At 41.4% G+C, this 12069-nt stretch overlaps 2 long non-coding RNA genes across 2 annotated transcripts; both read left to right on the top strand.

Moving 5' to 3' along the window:
- Nucleotides 1–1106: 1106 nt before the first annotated feature.
- On the top strand, nucleotides 1107–3396 carry LOC142046468 (uncharacterized). Its single transcript, XR_012655418.1, has 3 exons — nucleotides 1107–1183; nucleotides 2449–2520; nucleotides 3267–3396. It is a non-coding gene; the product is annotated as an uncharacterized LOC142046468 (long non-coding RNA).
- A 5373-nt stretch (nucleotides 3397–8769) lies between these two features.
- On the top strand, nucleotides 8770–11182 carry LOC142046467 (uncharacterized). Its single transcript, XR_012655417.1, has 3 exons — nucleotides 8770–8863; nucleotides 10161–10278; nucleotides 11059–11182. It is a non-coding gene; the product is annotated as an uncharacterized LOC142046467 (long non-coding RNA).
- The last annotated feature ends 887 nt before the right edge of the window (nucleotides 11183–12069 follow it).

The following is a 12069-nucleotide window of genomic DNA, read 5'->3' as shown; positions in this document are numbered from 1 at the left end:
CTGGCTGCCAGTTCAAACTTGTCTTTGTTGCTGCTGGGGAATCTTGAAAGTCTCAATGGAATGCAGTAGTCTTGTAGGCATCTGCTGAAAAGGCAGCATCTGTAGCCTTATTCTGGCAGACACTTACTGGCTTAAGTTGAGTGGTATTGTGCCTGCTAACCAGTGCCGTAACAAGGCTGAGGCGATGGGCCCCTGAGTCCCTGTCGGACAGAAGGGCCTGCCGCCGAATTGCTGCCGCTTCATTCATTCTTCGACGGCAATTCAGCAGTGGGTCCTTTTCTCCAACAGGCTCAGGGACTTGCTGCCGAAGAGCCTGGAGTTGGCCTTTGCCTCAGGCACAAAAATTCCTTGTTACGGCTCTGCTGCTAACTAATGTGTAGGTTAGTCACAGGTTTGTGTGATTTAGAACCACAGTAACAATGAGGGGATGAGTTACTTGCCATACTTGGGCTACAATACATCATCTGCTTAAGTGCTTGACCTAGAGCTAGGAAGTCACAGAAGCCCTGAGGTCAAGTACAGTAAAATGTTCTGGTTAGATCCCACTCTGCTATAAAACAGGGTGAAATGGTATGAAGAATAATGACCAGCTTTGCATTCTACTAAGGTCTTTGTTTAGTTGTACTGTAAGTACTGATTTCTGATGAAAAGGTCTTTCCGTAGATGAAATAGAGAGCTATGCCACTAAGAAATACTACGTACTGTCCAAGTGGAGATGAGCCACCAGTAGTATTTATCTTGGTGAAGCCAGTTGAGGCAAATGCCAGGTGGGGGTTATAGGGTTGACCATGAGCGGCTCCATCCACATAAATACTACCAGTGCCTCATCTCCACTTGGACAGCGCAATGAGATAGTGATCCTGATGTAAAAAAAACCCACTCTTTTCAGTGAAGACAGCCTATGACTGACACCAATTTTTAACTGTAACTTGCTATACTACTCTTAGTTTGTGGTAAGAATACTAGTTACTACTGAAATCTAATAAGTCCTTTTTTAAATTACTAGAAAACTTACCTTGTGCACTCTTTCTTCTAGGCAGATGAATTGTTTTCTCTTACTATAAACATAAAGGTGTCCTCATCTCCAGACATGAGGCGAGCTGCAACCTACACCTACCCTATGTACTGTACATATACTCCTTGGGCTCCGAGAGAAATTGTATGTGAAGAAAACTATATGGAGGTAACTTATCTATCAAAAGCTAAAACATTGAGGCCCTCCACAAATCAATTCAATCTCTAAGTTAAGACCGGTATGAGCAGTTTACTCTACCCTAACAATATCCTGCAATAAGGGAAAGCTCTCAACTTGAGCTTTAGGGACATCTGCCAATTTCACATATGTACTAAAGACCAAGTGCATCTACCAGAATGCTTACTAATAGATTAAAATATGTAAGGTTCTGTGACTTGGGTATTCCTGATCTGTGACTAGAAACACTCAATTACTGCTGGGAATGCCGTATTTTGTGCCATTGCAGTGGAAATCGAAAGCCTCACAAGTATCTCTGTTAAATCTCCAATTCTACAGGGCAGGGAGCCTTAATGCAAAAGTGCTGCAACATCTAGTAAAAACCAGTTGCCCCTCTTGGTTCAGGAATAGTAAAGTTTGGGGGTAGGCCCCTTTATTTTACATGACTGGAATTCTGGTGCATCTCAGGGATTTTATCAGCAAGGAGGCCAACCTCCTGCTGGAGATGTCAAATGTTATGTTACAAGAATCCAACTGCCACAGTAGAACCTTGCACCAGTCCCAAACATAAGCCAACTTCGTATACCTCCTTTTATGTATTGGTTACATAATTATCTTAGGGGAAAGGCTGCAGCGATATAGTGAGTCTTTTTAGGACTTCAAGTATCAGAGGGGTAGCAGTGTTAGTCTGGATCTGTAAAAGCAGCAAAGAGTCCTGTGGCGCCTTATAGACTAACAGACGTATTGGAGCATGAGCTTTCGTGGGTGAATACCCACTTCATCGGATGCAACCGACTTGAGACTTTTCAGCCTCATCCTAAAATGTCTGGTGCCAATGGCAAGTGCTGCACTACGCTTACGGAGTGGCAGAAGTTTACTACTACTGAATCCAAACCTTGACTTCCTGTATGGTAAGTGATGGTTAGCATTGCACCCTGTATGTTTAACAGCAAAAGCATCACATGTACTTTGGTTTAACTGGCTAGATCCTGAGTTCCAAACTCATGCAGTTTTCTACAAACCCTTGCTGTACTCTTTAAAACACTATAGAGTTAGCCCTCCCCTTAAGAACACACCATGCGTAGTAATCAACAATTGGCCATGAAGATTGTCACTAACCTCCTGTAGATGTAGCCTGATCAAACGTTCCATATGTAACTGAGACACTAATAAAATTCCTTCAAAGATCCCTGCCTCCTCAATACCTATAAAAGCATGCTGCAGCTCATGTTTGCCCATCTCCACTCTACTTCCAGGTGTCGGTGAAGAGTGATGTTCCTGCAATTTCAGACGATGACACTGCAACATGGATGTCAGCTCTGCCAGAGGTATGGAGGAGCATGTTTTCTAATGGCTTCTCTTTAATCTCCATCATCATAAATCAGTGGCTTGGCTGATGATGCTGTCATTCTTGGCATCTGGCTCAATCTCTGTCAGCCTACAAGCTCTACTAGAAATGCGTATGAGGCAGAGCTGCTATCAGACGTAGATGCAAGTCAACCTTCCAGGAGAGGAAAACTTTCATAGATGATAAGGAATACTGAGCAAATCACAAGCTCACTAGACTGCTGAGGAGAAAAGTGGATGCAGTAACAAAACATGGCCACTTATATTATAAATTTTACTCCTTAAGGTAGTCTGGCTTTTGATCTCTAGGCTGCTCTAACAGTACAAGCACACTAAAGTAGTCAAGTTACCCAAAGCGGTGACCGGTCTATGAGCTTGGGCTGGTCCCTGAGGTCTCCCTGACACAGTTTAGGAAGGCAGCAAGCCGGTCCCTGGTATCAAAAAGGTTGAGTTACAGTGTCCTAAAGCACTAAGGACTTCTTAATTGTGGGGACTCTGTCAGGGCCAGAAACATAAACTTTCTCCAAAGGTAAATACCATATGGCTTCTCTGAGAGATGGCTGCAATAGCTGCATGCTGTCTTGCCTTCCTGTAAGGCATATACACTTCTGGCCTAGGATAGGCTAGCAGTGTCCTCAAATGCCACTTTCATTAGTCTAAATCTTAATGGCAGAATAATTTGGTCACATGTCCACCTATATCTCATCCAACCATGTTTTTCTTTCAGGTTCAAAAAGTTGAATACCAGGTATGGCAACTGATCTTTCTTGCTCCTTCAGGGAGAAAGAAAATAATGGTAAGCGACGCAGCCAAACTGGGTTACAGCTTCAATAATACACTGGCTCGAGTGTTCCTCCGTGCTCCATATTCCACCAATGAATCTAAACTTGCAGTGGTAAGTGGTAGCTCTTGTAGTGGGACTGAAAGGCACTGTTTCCAATCTCTCTCTAGCAACATTTTTTCTTAACTTTCCGTAGGTTAATGATGTGAGTATGAATATAGTCAGTTCCACTTCCATGTACAAGCAGAGGTGGCTGCTTCTGTTGATTGACACAACTGTTGCATGTCCTATCAGTAAGTATCACTTCACAATTTACAAAGCACACCAAAAAATAGCCACTTGAGCAAGCTAGTAGAAAACTCTTCCTTCAGGACTAGCTGAAGCTGGCTTTTCAAGAGAAGCAGTGTAAAAACAAACCTATCCTAGATGTGTTCCAAAGTAGAATTTGCTTAATTCATTTTCTCATTTTTCCCTTATTCCTATACAAACCTTTCCACAAAGGCAATAAGCCATCAAAAAAGCTACATCACACTGTCCTGCAACTGAGTATCAAGACCAGAAAAACTGTATTTCTACCACTGGGCCAGGAGTCATATTTAGATAGTGCATATGCAGAGTTGTAACACCAGCAGAAGGTGGGATTTCTTGCATTACATAAAGGGGGGGATGTAGAGTGGATTTAAGAGGTAGGTACCCACTAGCCACCTTAGTTATCTTTGTAAGAAGGTAGTAACTCATCTGAAACTGATCAGACTACTTTGAATGCCATACTTCCATGCTCTAGGGATGGCCATAGAAGTATCTGGATGGAATGGGTCAGGGGGTAAAGAAGAGGAGGAGGGGGTGGAAGCTGTTGTAAAATGAAGCTCAATCCTATTTCCTTGAAAACACAAACTCGTGCACTGAAGAATGGTTTGATTTTCTTGTTATCTGAATCAACAGATGGCACCAGCTTCACTGATACTGCTATAACTTGGACTGTGCCAAGCATTATCCCTACACTAGTGCCTCAAGAACCCACCTTCATCTCCAAAAACATTTCAGTGGGAGTTGATGGCCAAAGAATAATGCACCCTGAACAGAATTATATTCTGGAACACAACAAGACACACATTCAAATGACTATCCCTATTGGAGCAGCTGGGGGCAGATTAAAGGTTAGTGAGAACCTATCGTAATTTAACACCCTCTGGACACTAGTGGAGGAGATCAGAGACTTCTGAACAGTGGTCAATCGAGCAGTTGCTGATGGAGATGGGTTGCATGATGCAAGCTTCAAGATATTAAACTGGATTAAAAAACTACTAAGGGCTCAATAGCTCCCTCAGCTTGAGCAAAACTGGAGTGCACTGGAGAAAGATAACAGGAAGCCAGTCCCTGATTTTTTGATTGCCTCCCTAAATATAAGTTTATGCTGAAGCTGCCCTCTGATGCTTCAAGTGCAGTGCATATGATGCCAGCAAAGAATTTGCCATAGCAGGTCTTCACTCTTCCATTCCCCCAACTGCCCCCCTCCCATTATGCTGGGCAGCTGAGAGCTGATATAGAAGGCAACAGAGCCAGTTTTTCACTAGCAGAGGTTCCGTTACACAGGACTAGAAAACAATCCTAAATATTTTTAATATTGCTGTGGATCCATAGAGGTGATATAAAATGTTGCTTCAAAAAGGAATCCTACCAAGAGTGGAAATGTGGACTAAGGAGCTTAGGAGGAGTACCAAAGAACAGCACACACACGCAGAGACAAAATTACAAAGACTAAGGGGCAAACTGAGTTACACTAATCAAGGGATTTAAAAGGCAATAAGAAGAGGTTCTTTATGTTAGAGAAAGTGAAAGATGAAGGAAAGTGTAGGTCCTTTAGGAAGGAGAGCTACTAACTATGACATCAAGAAGGTTGAGGTGTTTAATCCTATTTTGGTTCAGACTTCACTTAAAAGGTTAACAGTGACCAGATACTCAGCACAATTCATACTAACAAAAAGGGGTAAAGGGATGCAAAGCCAAAATAGGGAAAAAACACATTAAAGAATATTTAGATAAATTGGATTACTTAAGTCAGCAGGGCCTGATGACATTTGTAGTAGGGCACTTAAGGAACTAACTGAAGCAATCTTGGAACTGTTAGTAATTATCTTCAAGAACTCATCTAGACGGACAAGGAAAACCTAGTACTTATTTTTAAAAATGATACAAGGTTTAGAAAACCTGGCCTACTGGCCGTGTTTAGTCTTGAGAAAAGAAGACAAGGGGGACAGGACCTGATAATCTTCAAATATGCTAAGGACTGGTGTATAGAGGATGGTGATCAATTGTTCTCCATGTTCCACTGAAGGTAAGACCAGAAGTAATTAGCTTAATCTGCAGCAAGGAAGATTTAGGTTAGATGTTAGAAAAAGCTTACTAACTGCAAGAGTAGTTAAACTCTGGAGTAGGCTCCAAGAGAGGTTGTAGAATCCCCAGAATTGCAGCTTTTTAAGAACAAGTTGGACAAACACTAAGTTTACTTGGACCTGTCTCAATGCAGGCGGCTGGACTTGATGATTTCTCCAGGTTCCTTCCAGACCTACATTTCTATGATTGATTAATTGAGGAATTGGAAAGGAGGTGGGCCGATGAGCCCATTCATTTAAAATATAGTCCATACTTCAGTATAGATCCCTGGAATAATAGTTCTTGCCTTCAGAACGCTTGCCTCTCAAGCTTTCTGTTAGCAAAAGATCTGGATCTAAAAATTCATCTAGTTAACAAGATAATTCTTGTTAACAGTCTCTTAATGATGTATTCTTGCCCTGAAAGGGCCTATCCAGGAAGCAAAGGGGAGTACAGCATTACAAAGCAAGAGGGAAGCAAGAATGTCTCCCTTGGATAATCTGCCAATTTACTATTCTGTTTCTGTGGCTTAAAAGACCTTGCTAACCCTCCCTTGATGGACTAAGCAGTTCTTAGAAGCACAGACTCACACCTTAGGTGCAAGCTTCACTCTACACATACCATGCATAGAATCTGTGTGTTTTAGGCATCTGTCTTGACTTGCACTGGATTCTGAAAATCATCACAAGAATGACAAATTGACTAGTGTGTGTGTGTTTGAGGAGGGAGTGTTACTACCAAACAAAAATGCACATGCAAAGAATGGTTCTAGATGGCTACAGAAGAGACCTAACAGCCTTTCTACGAGACACTATCTAAAACTCTTAATGGCTGTTCATAAATTTGATATTGATGAGACTACTAATCACCTTCAGCAACCTAACTTTGCAGTTTTCAGAGGGGTAGCCATGTTAGTCTGTATCAGCAAAAATAATGAGGAGTCCTTGTGGCATCTTAGAGACTAACAAATTTATCTGGGCAAAACTCACTTCATCAGATGCATAAAGTGAAAAATATAGTAGGCAGGTATATATATTACAGCATGTGAAAAGATGTGACTGCAGGATACAAACTATCTTGGTGCAAGGTAACACAAGCCAGCTCTACGCTGAAAATGATGGCCCACCCTAGCAAATTACCAAAGTTAAAGGACAAAATGGGAGACATCCCTCCAATCATAATGGAGGGTTGGGTCAAACACTGTGACCTGGAGCACACAAAACAGTCATGGACAAATGGGGAAAATCAGGCTGTCTGTGATTCCCCCCCACCCTCCCCCCCAACCCATGACAAACCTGCAGATGTATCCATGCTCAATACCACTTGGTATGTCTAAAACCTTGTCTCCTAGAGCACTGTAGCCAATGGACTCCATGGCATAATCTATAGTATCAACTTATTCTTGGAGCACACTTGGACAGATGTAGATTGGCATATGACTAAGTACACTGTGATCAAGCTCATCACTACACCTTTCATGCCTCGAATACCAACGGTCATCAACAGTAAGTCACTCCTCTGGCTAGCTCAATAATAAGATGGTGCTCATTTTTTTTTCTTTGTCTCTAATTTATTATTAGTGTTGCCTCTGCTGTGAACTTATATCAACCAAAATTCTTCACTTAACTGGGAAGTTTCATTTATTTAGCTAGCTAGCTCTCAGGTGACGTGAATGTCTAGATTTAAATCTTGATAAAACTAAACAATTTTGTTAACCATAAGGGAGTATCTGTGTGTAAGATCTGCAAATAAGGGGCAAAATGGAGAATAATCATTAGGGATTTGATGTGAGTTGCTGATTAGAATACCAGATTCTGCCACTCAAATTTATCACATAGACAAAGCCTTAATCTAAGTTACTCTATTTAAGCTATGTAAGTTATGTGCCTTAAGCAGGGCCAGCTCCAGGCACTAGCCAAAGAAGCAGGTGCTTGGGGCGGCCCATACCAAGAGGAGGCCCTCTGGCCACTACAGGAGCGGCACGTCCAGGTCTTTGGTGGCAATTCAGCAGCTGGTTCCTCAGTCCCTCTCAGAGCGAAGGACCCACCACTGAACTGCAGCTGAAGAGTGGAGCAGCGCGATCGCGCTGCCGTGGCTTTTTTTTTTTTTTTTTTGCAGCTTGGAGCAGCAGAAAACCTGGAGTCAGCCTTGGCCTTAAGTCAATGTAGCTTAGATCCACTTACAGCTGTATCTACACCGCGCTATGCCAACAGGAGAATGTCTCCTGTCAGCATAGCTTCTGCTTCTTGTTGAGGTGGAGTACTGAGGGAGAGCACTTCACAGGACCCGTTAAATTGACACCGCTGCATCAATCACAGCAGCACAAATTTAGCTGTAGTGAAGACAAGCCCTAATTTCACCAGTGTTTTCCATTGAGCCTTTAAGTGGGGCCCAATGGGAAAGATCATGCAAATGTGACTGACCAACTGTAGGGAAAGAATGTCTGCGAGGTGCATCAAATGAGGAGGGATGTCTCATCTTCCCAACTTCAAGCCTATAACCATTACTTTGGGAGTAGAATGCTTGCCACTCCATTTTTCAAAAGCTCATCTCTTGTTACATCATTATGACTTGACATCTTTACAGTTACCTGGATAAGTTTATTTTTTAAATCAAAAGGATGCTTTAATGTAGTAGCACTGCCTTATTACATATTCCAAATATCTGTTCAGTCTAGATTCGCTGCCTGTAACACAGAGATGTCATTGGATTCTTATAATAGAGCTCTAGAAAGCAATTACAGTCACATTCCTTCAAGCGTGTTGTCTATATTTAATCTTCTATAGTTTGGGGTAAAAATTCCTGTGTCATCAGAGTATCTCAGACTAGAACATTAGTAATAGAGCCATTAAGAGTTGACCCCTAGATAAGCTCGCCTGAGCACAGCAAAATGAGAGGCTTCTAACTGTCCTACAGTAATAGATGAGCATTTGCAGTAACTATATGCTATCAACCTAACAGATACTCTTCCAGAGAAGAGAACATTTGATGTTGCATTTGGATCTTTTCTTCCTGATGTCTTTCTGGTGACAATCACAATAGGAAATGTGCCACTTTCCCCAAGAGAGGCAGAGCATCATGGGTACAAAGTTTATGAAATTACTTTCCCCAATGGAACAAAGGGATTTAACTTAGAAGTGCCTTTTGATGATCCTACTGTTCTGAAGGAGGTAAGATAAGGTAGCTACGATGTAGCACTCAGTAGGAAACTGTTCTTCTCATCCCACAAACTTTCAAGATATTGAAACTTTCAGGACAAAAATTAAAAATCTCAAATTCTCATGAACCCCAAATGTCTCACTTTGGTTTCAACCATTTTACGTGTACTATAATTTAACATAATGCCACAGCTGCACTATGAGCTAGGGGTGTGATTACAGCTCATATACATCTACTTATGCTATCTCAATGAGAGTGGTGGAATGGCTTGGCTGTACCGCTTACATACCATGGGGATCAGGTGGGTTTGCACTCAGCGTGCTGCTGCTCATCTTCTGTGGCTTCACTACTATTTATGTTGTCGCTAGCACAAGTATGTGTATGCTAACTGGGAATCATGCCCCTAGGTCATAGGGTAGACATAACCTACATTTAAAAACAAACTTTTTGACACTTCAAAAAACTTTAGAGTCAAAATTAATTGAAACCAACCCTTTCCTACAAACAGGAAAACCACTTTGGACAATTCCCAACCAGCTCTGCTATGATGTGGGAGATCATGACACATTATGACTGTCATGTGAACATGTTAGGGCAGCCATTGCTCAAAACATACATCTGGCACCACTAACCACCAATCATGCAATGTCAATGAAGGTATCACTAGCCTGATCTGAATTAATATTCCATTTAGAAAATCTTGAGCATCTGCCCTGTCTCATATAAGACTATGGGCAAAATGCAACTTCAGGTGTGACTAAATGACCTACAAACTATGGCTTCCTCTGATGCTTCTGTTAACAGGGATAGGAGTCATGCACGCATTGTTCAGCAGCAGGATCTTATTCAATCTATTAAATAACTGCCTGTTGGGATAGGACTGCCTAACTTAAAAAAACAAAGTGATCAGTTATTGCAATACTGCAATAAACCTTGTCCAAGAAACATCCAGCCATTTGTGAGCCTGCTTTTTACATAATGCAGTTCAAACTGTGACTTGAGCAAATACTAGACAGATTACAAGAAGATATGGAAGCCTGGAGCTGGGCATGTTTGCAGCACAAGTTTGTAAAATGGCACAAGTTTAGATGAGTGATCTAACCTCCTTGTGTTTGAAATGGGTAGTTAAGTGCAAACACTTCAACATAGTCTTGGCCCAGCTCATACAGAGCTGTTATGTGAAGCAGTAAGATCAATGATATTTTCTGTTATGGGGAATAAATGTATGTGTGCACTGCAAATATATTCTTGTCTATGCTGGAAGCAAATGCTGTTGACGCCTCAATCTCTCGTCTAACTTTCTTTCAGTATGTGAATAGAAATGAAACAAAATACACCCTCCATGTTAACTATACTCTAGTTGTGGGTCCTGAACTGAAACCATATAATCATCCAGCAGAAGTAGAATGTGTGGTTGCTGATATTGGTAAGCTTCCGCCCATACTGACTGAGACTGGTATAGTAGGGGGAGGATTTTCACTGATGCCAATGGGAACTAAATTAGGCCAACAATGAGAGCTTTTTGGGAAAATCTCACTCTATAATTGCTCATTATTGGCAATATAGCTAGCTTGCTGCTTTTCATGTGGCAGCTCTTCTTCATTCTGCCAAGTTTAATTATCTGCCCTGGAGACGCTATAAGCAATAAAAATCTAGTCATGGGTCAGGCACCATGTTTAAAAGAAATAGCTAGCCAAATCCAGTCAACTTTAGTATCACTGCATCTACTGGTAACATTTTTCAGATATTTACATTAGGACAAGCTGAAATCAACCAGCTTTTACATCCAGGGTAAAGTTCAATTGGCCCAAACACAGCTTGTTAAACTCTAGAAATGGCAAAATTGCTCAAAGTAGATCAGATGGTTTTAGTAGTTGACTTACTACTTGGCATTCTCTCCAACTTCTGGGTTTTACAGTCCTTCCGACTGTAGTACCTTCATCTTAGAAAACATGTTTTGAGTTGAGGTGAAAGGACGCTGAGATCAAATAAAGCCTAAGTATTCTTACCAAAGTTGGAGTTTAGCCTGAAGTCAGTCGGGCAGTTGCTAATCAACTGCGACATTTGGCCATGTCGTGGATGCAATACCTTGCAGTCTAAAATGATAGTAGGTATCTAATACAATCTATAGTACCAATACAAATTAAGAATTAATGCTGTAACTAAAACTGTGTATGTCCAATTTATATCCTGGCTTCTTTCACAGAACTACCAGAAGCAGCTGGTTACTGTGATAAAGAGAACCTGTACCTAGCAGTTCCCGTTTCAGCTCTGAATCAGCACTGGAATCTGTACATTGGTAACAAACTTCTGAATCAGCAAACTGCGCTCTCAAATAGGCATCTCCTGACCACCAATTCTACCCATCTGGTGTTGCAAGTACCTCTGTTTACTATGGGGATTATCTATGAGGTATGTAGACTATACTGTAAGGCTTTGGTATCTAAAAGATGTCTTATCAGGAAGGAAAAGCATTTCACTCCCAAGCTTGTCTTGTAATGTTATAGTAACCACTTCTAATGCAGAAAATATCAAGGGGAAATGACTTTCCAATAAGTAAACACAACCACAACAAGAGATCTGACTCCTGACCTATGATTCCACTGCATCCATGTACCCAGTGTAACGGCTCAAGTGGTCCCCATGCATGTGAAGCAAACACAAAATTGTCAGGTATTAAGACAGATGTCCTGTCCATATTGGGTCAGGCACCATGTTTAAACATGATTCTTGCTAAAGAATTCCTGCTAACAGAGTGACTAGGCTAAAGTTGCATTTAGCCCACATAAAAATCTAGATTATAATACAAATCTAGGCTACTCTACAACAGCCAGTCAAAACGTATGCAGCTGGTACCAGGCCTAACAAGTCTGCACTAGTAAACTTGACTTATGACCCAGGTTGGACCAGGCTTAAGTCTTCATACTTGTCTCAAATGTTATATCTTTGCTAGCGTTTAAAGTAGCATCCAACTAAAGAAAACAGTCTGTCTCTGATCAGCAAACTATTTTTACTAGAGAAATATTGTCACTTTCTTTACAGGAAGTGTCCTTTCAGAGACTCAAAACTAGGTTTGATCTTGCACTCAGGAAAGCAAATACTCTGGAGACCATAAAAACATTCTCTGTGAGCTGCAGTTTTAATTCTTCAGAATTTATAGGTAAGCTATACAGGTCTTGAGCTCGACAACATGGAACTTGATGGCTTTCCCGAATCT

Source organism: Chelonoidis abingdonii, chromosome 3, assembly GCF_003597395.2.
Source record: "Chelonoidis abingdonii isolate Lonesome George chromosome 3, CheloAbing_2.0, whole genome shotgun sequence".
In the NCBI taxonomy this organism is placed as follows: Eukaryota; Metazoa; Chordata; order Testudines; family Testudinidae; genus Chelonoidis; species Chelonoidis abingdonii.
This window is presented reverse-complemented; position numbering and strand designations above follow the sequence as displayed.